Source organism: Canis lupus, chromosome 18 (assembly GCF_011100685.1).
Source record: "Canis lupus familiaris isolate Mischka breed German Shepherd chromosome 18, alternate assembly UU_Cfam_GSD_1.0, whole genome shotgun sequence".
Classification (NCBI taxonomy): domain Eukaryota; kingdom Metazoa; phylum Chordata; class Mammalia; order Carnivora; family Canidae; genus Canis; species Canis lupus.
The window spans coordinates 27,218,165-27,231,635 of NC_049239.1; positions in this window are offsets into that span (position 1 = coordinate 27,218,165).

Below are 13,471 nucleotides of genomic sequence, written 5' to 3' on the forward strand. Positions count from 1 at the left end.
TCTTAGTTCTTCCTCTGGTTTTTAAATGGGTGTCGCATGTCTGAGTCTGGAAAGTATTGGATCTCAGTCTCTTGTGTGCCTTTGTTACTTTTATTTTCCATGAGAATTTCTGAACACAGTGTGCTTAAGACTCACAGACCCAGACGTGTCCTAAATACATGTCAGCAGGTGTTGAAAGGCTGTGGATGAGAAAGTGCCATCACTTCCTGGGTAATTGGAACAAGGAAGAGGACACCATGCACAGGGATTTGACAAAGGATTAACCTGTCTCCTCTACTGTAAAGCAGTAATAGGCTCATTTGTTACTCAGGGTACTGCTTGTCATCACATAGGGGTAGCACAGTTTCTAGCATACTTGCCCAGGATCCCTGACCAAGTAGCTGAAAACAGAGGAGTAAAGATGGGACCAAGATACCGGTTTATTCATAGCACATGCTTCAGTGTTCCTGGGGGTAGCCCCTGTGCCTAGTGCTCATTAAACTCTAAGTAGATAAAGGATATTGGATGACAGGCCTGAGAGTCATGCTTCTCTTTTTATATCCCGTTTTTTGGTATAATTTTCATGATAATTCATGATTATGGGAACCCTGAGGACATTTGCTTATAGGGTATTAGTGAAATGGGGCTCTTCCTATAGCCAAATTGAATATATGCTAAGCTCATGGTATAGTATCTGGCACTATGAAAATATAATCAAGACCTTATTATAATAGGTATTTTTTCTTTTTTTTTTTTTTAAAGATTTTATTTATTTATGATAGTCACAGAGAGAGAGAGAGAGAGAGAGAGAGAGAGAGAGGCAGAGACACAGGCAGAGGGAGAAGCAGGCTCCATGCACCAGGAGCCTGACGTGGGATTTGATCCCGCGTCTCCAGGATCGCGCCCTGGGCCAAAGGCAGGCACCAAACCGCTGCGCCACCCAGGGATCCCTATAATAGGTATTAATACACAAGTGCTGACTGATTAAAAAAGAAAGAGTATTTGTGTATATTGGTGAGAAAATGAACACTTTGTAGGTTATAAATTCACGTTTGCATCACAATAAGTTGAAAATGCTTAGTATGCCAAACATATACCTGAAACTATATTTAGAATAAATGCATAATGTTTATGACAATTATTTATAATAGTGAACAGTTGAAATAAAGTACTTTTCATTATGGAGTTAGTTGGCTAAATAACCCCTGGCATGGCAGTTCAAAGCAGTATTATAAAGCCATTAAAAATGGTAATGAGACTACCCAGCAGTTATTACGTGTGTGGTGACAGTGTAACATATGCATATGAAGGAAAGCCCACATAAGTAACTGTGTAAGGATAGCGGTCTTTGGGTGAACATTTTTCTTATCTCAAAATTCCAAACTTTCAGGGGTTAAGTATCTCACACATTTAAAAAAATCGATTTAAAGATTTCCAATTATGTCAGACGTTAACATTTCATAGAGGTTATACCCGTGGCCAAATTTTTCTTGTGAGTGGGATCCAGGAGAACCAGAAGATCCTGAAGAAGAATAGTGTTTTTAATACATTGGAAGATAAAAAATAGTAATGATGGGTTTATGTGGTTTCCATCCCCTGCAGACTCCAGGAGGGTGGGATTTGTGTAGCTTTCTTTGTTTTTGTTTTGTCAATTTTTAAAAATTTTACTTATTTGAGGTAGAGAAAGAGAGAGAGTGAAGGAGCAGCAGGAGCAGGGGAGAGAGACAGAGGGACAGGGAAAAGCAGACTCCCTGTTGAGCCGGGAGCCACCCACTTGGGGCTCAGTCCCAGGACCCAGAGCCAAAGGCAGAAGCTTAACCATCTGGGCCACGTAGTTGTTTTTGGATTCAGAGAGGGGTTGGCTTGAATCCTAGTGCTGGTCTCTGAGGAAATTATATACCCTCTCGGAGCCTTGGTTCTCTTCTCTGTGACCTGGAGATAGTAGTATCTCTTTCACAGGGTTTTGCAAAGAATGAATGAAGTAGGATCATATACATGAAGTATTTAGCACAGTGCTGAATTCCTAACAAATGCTTGGAAAATTGTAGCTATTTATGCTGCTTGATGTAAGGTACTCCTTTCTTTCTTTCAGTGTTCTTGTGAGGCAGAAAGGGACAACCACCCATTCATTATCTGTCCTTTGCAGATGAGGAATTGAAATCCTTAGGGTGGGACGCACTAGTCTAGAGGCAGCACCAAGCCAGGTAACAGCAGTAACAACAACAAAACAGTGAAAAACTAAATCCATAGCTCTAGCCTTTCTACTTATAACAAGTAGGGCAGGGCCTAGGATACATTCAGGAGCCACCTGATTTATTTTTCTCATAACAGGGGTAAGTATATGGAAATAGGATGTTCTGACTTAAAGTTTGCAATTAAAATACTGTCTCAGGGTAGTGTCCCATCATGGAAATCAGCAAATGGTACAAGTCAGTGGTTTTGTTTGCTTGTTTTTACAGGAGAGCCAATTGCTAAATACTTACCAGCATGTCACTGCGGATACTTGTTATTCATGAGCTTTTTATGGGTATTAATAATAAAAACTGCTGAGTTGATTGGTTTCTCATCAGCATTTTTCTCAACTGGCACTGACTAATTGGCCCTTTGTGATCTGCTTGCTCTTCCAACATATTTCCATCATGTAGAAGTTTGTGATTTCTTTATCTTTATTTTTTAGTTAAGATGAGCTTGACCAGAGGGAAGCAAGGGACATATTGTTGAATTCCACTGTGCATTTCTGGAAATCCCACATTTAAATAGAATAAAATTCCCTGAATTCATTGTTGAGGACAGTAAGCCCAGGCGAGAGATGATGTTGGCTTGGGTCAGAGAGGTGGTAGTAGAAGACAGAGAGCAGGAGATTCACTGGTGGGATTTCTAAGAATAAGAATAAAAGAAGTTTCAAGGATGTCTCCCAAATGTATGAATAGATGGGTTCACAACATGCCATTTGTCATTTAATGAGAAGATGAAATCTGAGGGAGAAGCAGAAGAGGAAGGGAAAGCCAAGAATTTGTATTTGGATATGATAAGTTTGAGATGCCTTTGGGATTTACAAGTAAGGATGTCAAGTTGACAGTTGGCTTTATGAGGATGGCGCACAATAGAGATGCCTATTGCATTTCTAACCCTCCAACATGAATTTACGTTTCTTCTAGATAAATTGCTGGTTTAGTATAGATGCAGACACATATTCCCATGACCAGAAGTGGGAAAGGGTCAGCAGATCATGTGTAACTTACTATGCTGCTCTGGGGATCCTGGGTAAATTCCATGGAGATGTCCTTGGGCATCTGGTCCTTGGGCATCCCTATGGCATCTGGTGTTGAGGCCTGCTACTGATGAAGCAGCAGGTCTTTGGTTAGGGCCCATACTTCTCCCCTTGTCCCCATCTCTGGCTGGCATAGCAGATAGTCTAGACTTGGGCAACACCTTCTGTCTTATGCATGGATACAGTTACCACCTTTCAGCTTCCACTATCCGGTGCTTCACGACTTCCTAAGGTAGTTCTGTGGTAGGCTGCTACACTTGACTCAGCCACCTTTGGTTTCCTCCAGTGAGCGTACAGAGGAATTTCTAGATATCATCCATGCCCATGGATGAAGAGGGAGACTCTAGTGTCACTCTCTTTGATTCTTTCTCCTAGAATCTTCCCTCAGCTATCTGTTAGCCTTTTACTTAGATAACAGCTTATTGAACACAGTACTTCTTTAAAGGAAACTGAAACTATCCCAGTCTGTGGCCAGAGAAGTATGGAAACAAGCTAATCTGCTCTGTGCCCAAATTTTATGGCTATTTTAAACAAGATTATTTATCCATGGTATTGACCCAGAATGGAGGGCCGGAACACGTGTGTTTACTATTTCACCTGCTCCCTCACTCTCCCATCATTCTCCTCTCTAGAACCTACCAGATTGGGTTTCATCTTCCACTTCCTGTCAGGTGGGGAGATAAAAACTTGCTCACAGAATATGCTCCATCTCTCTAATCCATGGTTTCTGGTAAGACTTCATTTTCAGACCATAAACTTTATTTTCTGTAGAGGTAGTTTCTAGAATTTGAAAATTCAATTTCTTTCTTGGCCAGTCCTGCCCTTCAAAACTAATTGTATGTTTATATATTCTAAAAATGTCAGCTTTGAAAATTGATAAAAATAGCGGTTTCTTTCTTTTGGGTTTTTTTGCTTTAACTATAGGAATCTTTCCCAAAACAAAGTCTGACTTTAAAAAAGTGAAGGGAATGCCATAATGTAAGAGAGAATTTGTAAAGTACATCTGTCCATCCATCCATCCATCCATCCATCCATCCATCCAACTTTTGTGTGAATGGTAATTGAAGTAGTGGCTAGTATATGTATGTGTGTGCGCACACTCATGTACACAGATATTTTTAAGAATATTAACAGAAGGGCAGCCCAGGTGGCTCAGCAGTTTAGTGCCACCTTCAGCACAGGGCCTGATCCTGGAGACCCGGGATCGAGTCCCACATCAGGCTCCTTGCATGGGGCTTGCTTCTCCCTCTGCCTGTGTCTCTGCATCTGTGTGTGTGTGTGTGTGTGTCTCATGAATAAATAAATAAAATCTTAAAGAAAGAATATTAACATAAATAGAAGTACCTAGTTGGGGGCAATATGGACTGACCCAATGGTTAGGTTTTTAAATAATAAGAAATAGTAAAGCATGTTGATTGATGATGGGAATGATTCAGTAGGGAGACCAGCAAAATCTAAGAAAGAATAATTTAAGAACTGAGATTACTAGAAGAGTCAAGGGAGAAGAGGACCCAAGGGTTCTGATAGGAGGTTTTGGGTACTTCTCTTGTTAAAAAAAAAAAAGAAAGAAAGAAAGAAAGGTGAAGGTGCCGACGTGTTTATAGATTTGATAGTGAGACCTGTGGAAATTCATGGTTAATAATTTCTGTTTTCTCATGAAGTATAAGGTAAAGTCATTCATATGAAAGAGAGGATAGAAGGAGGTAGAAAATGTAAAGAGAAGGAGATGATGTGAGATCATAATTGCAGATAATGAGAGAGTGGGAGAAATACCAATACAAGATCCAGATTTGGTGATCTCCAGGGTCCTGTTGAGTTCTAGGCCTCTGTAATGATTTTACTTTTCCATTGGACATCTGAGTGCTTTTCTGATCAGTAAGAGTGAGAACAAGCCTCTTCAGAATTTCTTATGTGTGTGATGACATCTCATGTGCCTCTGCAAATTCTGTCATTAGAAGTCTTGTCATTAGAAGTCACGAGACACTCTGCCTTCGGTCTTCCCAACTCAGTGAGAAAGGAAATGGATTACTCTCCAAGATTCTCTCGGTGCACAATTCACTATTCTGTTGTTCTATATTCATCCCTCTATCCTTTTCAGATTTGCCTGTTCCCCTTAAAATGTGTGAGCAGAAAATCAGAAAAAATAATACAGTGATTTTTAATTTATCATCAGAAGCTTTAGCTATTACAAAAAAAAATGTGCATGGAACTCAAAACTTAAAATAGAAGAGAGAAAACCTGCTGTGGTTCAATGATGGAATGAGGTTCTGAAGCCACAAAAAAACATGTGTTCACCTTGTCCCTCCAGTTATTTCCATGATATTTAAGGCTTTGACGTATACTACAAAGGCTGTGGATCACTACTTCAGATTTTTCTGGCTTTGGCACAAAAATGAAATTTTGGTTCTTAAATCATTTAAGAAATTCGATCCTACCCTCTTAGAGCTTTAAGACTATCTATGAACCAACCTCCTATTTTACACATGAGAAATTGAGCCCCTAAGAAGTGGTACAATTTGCCCTAGGTCATTTAGATGACATCAGAGCCGGAACTGGAACTCTCATCCATTAATATCTAAACTGATGCATTTTCCACTACACTGAAATACTCTGAAGCTGAGGGGGTTCTTGCAGAAGATCTGTTCTTTGTGATCCTGAACAGGAAGCTATGTTTAGACCCTGGAGGAGGCATATTTGTGCCAGCTTGTCCCTTCACTAGCACTGACACATTGTTCGTTTAATTTGTTCAGTCTACTACTCCATTAGCCTTATCCTATGGTGGGGCTGGCCCATTTATCCGTGCTTAAAATTTAATCAGACATTTCACTGCTCATCAACACTTTAACGGGACCATTTAGAGCTCTGAAACTCGACACATCTCTGCTTAATTACTGCTAGCCGACAGATGTCACTTTCACTGTCCTCTCTTCTCTTCTCCTCCAGTGGCACAGACCTGGGGGAGAAGCTTATTCTTTAAATAAACCTTAAAGCAGAAACACAATCAGAGATTAATGGAAGGACACCAACCCTATGTTTCTGCCTGATTGGAATCTAGTCATTTGGGGAAGTTAAAGGCTGTGTCTGGCACCTCAAACGGACTTGAAGCCCACTTTCATTTTTTTGTTGTTGTTGTACGAAGTAAAAGGGTTATGGGAAGGAGGAAGGATGCAGAATAAATGACTAGGCTCCCCCATCTGCCATGCTTGTCATGCCTTTCTTAGGCTACTCTCTGCTCATGCTTGTTCCTTATTCAACTGTGAAATTGAAATCACAAGAGGAATGTTGCATTTCTATTGCCAAAACTCCTCTCATGATGGAGCACAAGAAAGAGGGCCTGCTTTTGGAGCTGGAGAAAGAAATGTGGCAGGTGACTAACACTCTTGGCATGTAACAATGGCCCAATTTATTTGATATTATCAAATCCTGGTTCTCTCCAGCTATGCTATGTATTCCCTTCTCTGGGCCCTAACACATATACATGCTATTTTCAGGGACACTGTAAATATTATTGCAGGAAGCCTCTGAATATGAAAAATTCATTGAAACTGAGATGTTAATAGCTTATGCCCTTTTCTCTGAAACATTTGCAGAAAGAACAGGGCTATGTTGGATGCTTTGAGACTATGGAAGAATTTCAGATGACTATTGGTATTCCTAGATTAAATCGAATGGGATTGGCACAAGCTGATTCTAATCCACTGTGTCAGTTAACCAGCGGCACAGTAATGCTGCATAACAAACAATTATGAAATTTCAACGGCAGAACAATAAATGTATTTGCAAGCTTTAGTGGCTCTGACATGGCTCAGGTAATCTCAGATGGGCTTGCTCATAAACTTGAAGCCAAATGGAGCTTGACTGGATGGTTTGGCTGTTTTTGGCGGGGCTTGCTCATAGGTCTGAAGGTCACTGGATGATGAGGTGCAGTAGATTTGGCTAGGATGCTCAGGTCAACTTGGTTCTGTTCCACATGTCTTTCATTTCTACGAGGTTAACCGAGACATGTTTTTATTGAAATAAGAGAAAGCGTAAGAGAGTAAGTAGCAATGTATAAATACTTTTTCCAACCTCACTTTAGCCAACAGGATTTAAATAAATATGATTCATGAAAAGTCACATGGTTAGGTCCAGAGTTAGATAGGCTACTATAAGATTATATTGGAAAGGTTGTAGATCGAGGGAAAGGTGAAGAATGGGGCACAGAATGCAATAAGTCTACTCTGCCTAAGGATATAAGACTGAATGCTTCCTATCTAATATCAAGAACAAGAGAAGGAGATTCACTCTCACCTCTTTTATTTAGCATTGACCTGGAAAACATTGCCCGTGAAATAAAGAAAAGGGAAAAAGAGTCACACATATTGGAAAGGAAAAAATAAATATGCCTTTGTTCAAGATGCCAATGTCAAATCTATCGAAAACCTTCAGAAATACATTAAAAATATTAGAGCTGATATATGGATTTAGCAAGGTCACAAGGCACTAAATTAACATGCAGAAATGTATTATTTGTAGATTCTGGCAACTAAAAATTTGAAAATTACATCAAACAAAAAGTACTTAGGAATACATTTTGATGTGTCAGATCCTATCACTTCAAACTAAGAGTTTGCTGAGATAAATTAAAAACCTAAACAGATGGAGAATTACATGATGTTCTTGCACAGAAAAACATCAGTGTTGGAGCGTCTGGGTGGCTCAGTCGGTGAAGCATCTGCCTTCGGCTCTGGTCATGATCCCAGGGTCCCGGGATCCAGCTCTGCATTGGGCTCCCCGCTTCTCCCGCTTCCTCTGCCTGCTGCTCCTCCTGCTTGTTCTCTGTCTCTCTGTCAAATAAATAAATAAACATTCTTTTAAAAAAAGAAAAACATCAGTGTTATTAATAGCAATTTCCCTAAAATTCGTCTCTAGATTTAATATAATCTATATCACAATCCCAGTAATTGTTTTTGTAATTTGACATGTTGATCCTAAAATTTATATGAAATTTCAAAACACCTAGAATATACAGGACAACCTTGAATAAAAAGGAAGTTGGGAGACTTAATGGCTAGGTGATTTTAAGACTAATTATAAAGCTATACTAATAAGGTCATATGGTTTTGACAGAGGAATAGACACACGGATCAGTGAAACAAGAGTTGAGAATTAAGAGATGGACCTATATTCATATAGTCCATTCATTTCTGACAAAGATGTTTTCTGACATGGCAGAGGGTGAGTGGACCACCTCTCAATTAACAGGTGGGATGATGATACCACGCAGGCTAAGAGGACTCGAGGGAAAAGGTGTTAGTCACACAAGGGACTCCTGGGAGAGCAGGTGAGGCACGAACAGGTGCAGGCTGGCTTGAGTGAGGCCTAGACGGTGCTTGGAACTTCACAGCGGCTCAGGGTTGCCCTCCAGAAAAGTGTGCGCGTGCTGGCTGGGGCTTTGTAAGGTTTGAATTTCCTGCTGATACCTGCCCAGCTGTGGGGCAGAATGGAAGAGTCAAGTGGGGCTTGACAGCTGTTGACAGTTAAACCTCAGAAATGAAGTCAAACTTTTAATTACAGGTGCAGAGGTGATTTAGTATTGTAAGAATCATATTTTTTTAAATAAATAGAACCGGAATAACTATATATCCACATGGAAAGAAATGAACCTCCATCCTTTTATTATACCTTACAGAAAAATTAATTAAAAATGGGCCATAGATTAAACACAAAAGTTGAAACCACAAAAATTCTAGAAGAAAACAGGATAAAATCTCTTTTACCCTGAGTTAGGCAAAGGTTTCCTAGTTTGGACACAAAGAGCACGAATCCTAAGAGCAAAAAAAAGATGAAATAGATTCATCAAAATTAAAACTTGCTTGTTGAAAGCTATGGTTAAGAAAATGAAAAGCAAGCCACGCATTTGGAGTAGACATTTGCAGAAAACATATCTGCCAGGAAATTGTATCAAGGGTATATATAGAGAAATCCTATTGCTCAATAATAAGTCCTACAGCCCATTTTAAATATGAGCAGAAGATTTGAACAGGCACTTCACACACATTCCAAAGGAACGCACATAGCAAGAAGCACATGCAAAGATGCTCGACATTATTGGTCCTAGGGAAATGCAGACTAAAGCTGCAGCGCAATCCCACCAGATATCCATTAGAAAAACTGAAATTAAGAGACTGAAAATTATGAGTGTTGTCAAGGATGTGAAACTTTCAGATCCTCACTGCTGGTGGGAATGAAGAACACTGTGGCCACTTTGGAAAGCAGTTTTACAGTTTTTACAAATTAAATGCACACTTACCAAATGAGCCAGCCACTCTCTCTCTCTTCCTCTCTCTCCCTCTCTCTTTTTTTTTTATATCTTCCCATGAAAAATGGAAACATAGGTCTGCATACAGAATTTTACAGTATTGTTCAGAGCAGCATTATTGATAAGAGCTCTAAACTGGAAATAGAGCAAATGTCCGTCTGTTGGCACATAGATAAATAAGTTTTGGCATAGTCATAGTATGAAATTGTGTTGGGATAAAAGGGATAAAAAAATTAATACTCATAACATGGATCAATCTCAAAAACATGCTACGTGAAAGAAGATGGATATAAAATTAAATACTAAATGATGACTCCATTTGTAGGAAGTTCTAGGAAGGACAAAACCATAGTGACAGTGGGTCATAGGTTTTCTGGGGCTGGAGGGTGAAGATTGTCTGCAAAGGGACATAAAGGAATTTTTGAGGTAATGGAAATGTCCCAAAGTTGATTGCGTCGGTAGCTGCCGTATGGTTTACATTTGCTAATATTTGCTGCGTATTGATAATCAGCCAGTTTTGCGGCTTGTCCATTACACTTTAATAAAACTAGATAATATTTTTAAATTGATAAAGTTACTTTCAGCCACGGGGCCAGAGGATCCAAAATCTTTTGTGTGCCTTCATATAGATCTCGGTGTACCAGGAAATATTGCTGCTATGGTATCTTTATTCTTAGACCTATGGAAGGAGGCCTAATGAAGGTAATAGATATCCCTATGGTCATATATGCACCCACATCATCTCTTGTCCAGAAAGAGTGTTTATCAGGACACCCTGGCTCTTCCTCAAGGCTTGCGTTTGGGCCATATACGTCTCACCGCAGGAATATACAATCCAAATGAACTATAATCCTCTGGTGTTCTAAGGTCAAACAAAACCATCTCGTGCTTACAAATAGATCTCTCAGAAAAGGGTAAGGGACAGGGATCCAGGGATCTTGCAGGCCAGAACTGTAATAGTGACAGTGACAATACGTTGAAAAATGAGGTATTTTCTTTTCTTGCCCTTCCTTGTCTTTTCTCTCTGGGTCAAGGATAAGCATATTTATCGATTGATAAGATTGTTTCTGATGATTTTTTTTTTTTTGGCACAAAAATCTAATTGATATTTAAACTACTCTTACCCATGGTTTGGCAGTGCTGACCGCATTAGAATCTGTCCTTTGAGATTCAGGGTGGTGATTACCTCTGAACGCTTACATTGTGGACAGGGAGAAAAATCTGTTTTTGCCGAAGGCCTGGTTATTTTATCTCGCGATTGGAGGATAACCCAGTAGTAACGGTCCACTTGACCGAATTTATATGGCTCTTTGTAAAGTCACATTTTGTCGTAGTTAAAACCTCGTGTTCTCAAATAGATGTTGCTCAGTTGGTTTGTCTTGTTTTGGAAAATGCTCACCAAAGCACATGTGCAGGCAGCACTAAAGTACATTAGTCAGTAGTGGATGTGGTGGCCGGGCGTTTTCATTGGTTGGGAAATACAGACTCAGATAATGTAGGACCTAAATAAAAAGGATCTTTGAGGCTATCTCATCTACAGTCTTATCGTTTACATTAGGAAAATGAGAAGAGAAGTTAAATGACTTGTCCAAGGTAACAGAGTGTGTTAGTGATGAGCCTGGGACTACGTCCTAGTACTTTCTACTAAGCACGCGATATATATCAGGGCTGATAAGACTGCACGTATCCTATTCAGTGGATGGGACTCTCCCTCAATGAGCGATGTGAGGGCCTGTGTTCCGGTGCTATATGTGGATTCTATCTGTGGTGCAAGGAGCTCGTATTTGGAGGCTCATAGTATTATGTTAGTTGGTAAGAGGCAGAAAGCAACTGGGTGGAGATTTTAATAGCTCCTGGTAGTAAAACATAGTGACAGCCTCCTAGAATTTGATTCTGTTTTCAATATTTTATAACAAGCTCACTTTATTCCAAATGAATGGTGGTTCATGTGGTTCCAGGATGAATTTCTTTTATAAAGCTTCTTACTCTTTAAGAAATATAGACACGGACATAAAAACAATTCAGTCTTTTACCTCATTGCCTCCTTTTTCAAGTGGTAATAAATTGTTGGCTGAGTCTAGATAGGCACATAATAGGCAGTGTGAAAACCTTCCATCAATGAAGAGATTTATCTCTGAATAGCCTGAGAAACATTCCTTTATGCAATAAATACTAGAGGTGGGGGATATGGGCCGACAAGGAATGAATAGACTGTAAAGGAGCATTTATCAGGATGATGGTAAATACCAACCTTCAAAAAAAAGGAGAATTCTATAAACCACAGTCAGTTCCTAAATTTTTTCTGTGCTGTTTTTGACAGTATCTGCCTTAAGCACATTGCCTTAAACAAATTTATTCTAAACTTCCATAGAGATTTTGTCCACAACACTTCTCTGTGTCCTATATACTGAAACCTTCTTGCTGTGTAACATGGGCTACATTTTTTGATGATTTCGTTTTATTGGTTCAGTCTGCTCCATTTCTTATACCTGATATCAGTTCAGGTCATTACCCACATGGGCAGAGAATTTCGAAGGTTATTCTTAGATAAGCTTTTGGAAAATGCTGAATGCTTAGGAAGTGCTCAATAATTAGCTATTGATTGTTTGTTGGAACTGGTTATTATTCTTCTTCCTCAAGGCTGTTGGCCTATTTTTTTTCAATTGATGATTTTTAAGATGTTATAATTTTTGCAAACTTTTCAATATAGATTTAGACGATTCTCCTTTCTTCCGGAGTTATTATTTTTATAGTTACTTTTGCCATGGAGGCGACACCTGGTGGACCAGCGCGGTGTACTTTGAATCTAGCACGGAGTCCTGTGCGCCCATTTTATTGTTAAGGACAAGGACCGAAGCTGGACTTAATGGAAGATGCAATTGGATGCACCAAGAAGTATGCTCCAATTCAGCATTCCTGTTATATTTGCTTTAGCCAGAAATTGGAATTGTGGAGTATAAACAGATTTGCAGACTGCTGGTTGACCATCGTCTTGACTTTAAATGAATAGAAATAACCTGAGGCTGGCGTTAACGTGAGAGATTTGGACTGCAGTAAACCTAAGTTGCACACTCATGCTCCCACCCACTTAAGCCCAATACCCGTTTAACTTCCCCAACATAGGGTGGAAATCGTCAATTTAACGTGTGATGTCTCATCATCTGATTGGGCGTAGAATTTTCCGGACTGACTTCAGTCAGTAAGCGTTAATGGGGAACCTTCTGTGTTTAGTCTAGTGGCTAATGGCAGTGAGGTAGGATCCGAGTCCATCTTAGAGTTAAAACTCATTGAGTACGTACTCTGTACTGGACACTCTGATGAGCATTTTACCTGCAGTATCAATTTAACAGTCACAAAAATCTTGAGAGGTCCTGCTGGTACCCATATTTATAGGTCGGGGAAACTCAAATAGGTCACGTAACTTGCCTGAGGTTGCTCACGTAACCAAACCAAGACTTGAACTCCAACTTGTGCGATTCTAGAGTCCCTGGTTGAAACCTCAATGACCTGAACCCTCACAGCTGGAGGCTTTGATGGGCCTCATCCCCTTGTGCAATTTCACCCAGCTTTAGCATCGGGAAACTTGTCTTTTGTTCTCTTTATTCCCAGTAATTGACAACCTCCTTGGCATTTTGTTTGTAAATGTTTGTTGTATCTGCGCGCATAGAAAGGACTGCTCCTCCTCGGGGCTTTTGGGTTGACCTTGGATGGCTACTCATTCCCTTTGTCAAAACACAGAGGATAATGCAGAGGCATTAAGAAGGACGAAGAGGATCAAATAACCAAGTTAAACTGTTTTATTCCAAACACTGGTAACAGGGCATTGGAATCAAAGCGCTGAGCGTTACAGATTTCCCCCCTCCATGATATTCGTGACGTGAAGGACAAAGACATTTTGCAGTGTTTTAATGAAAGAGGAA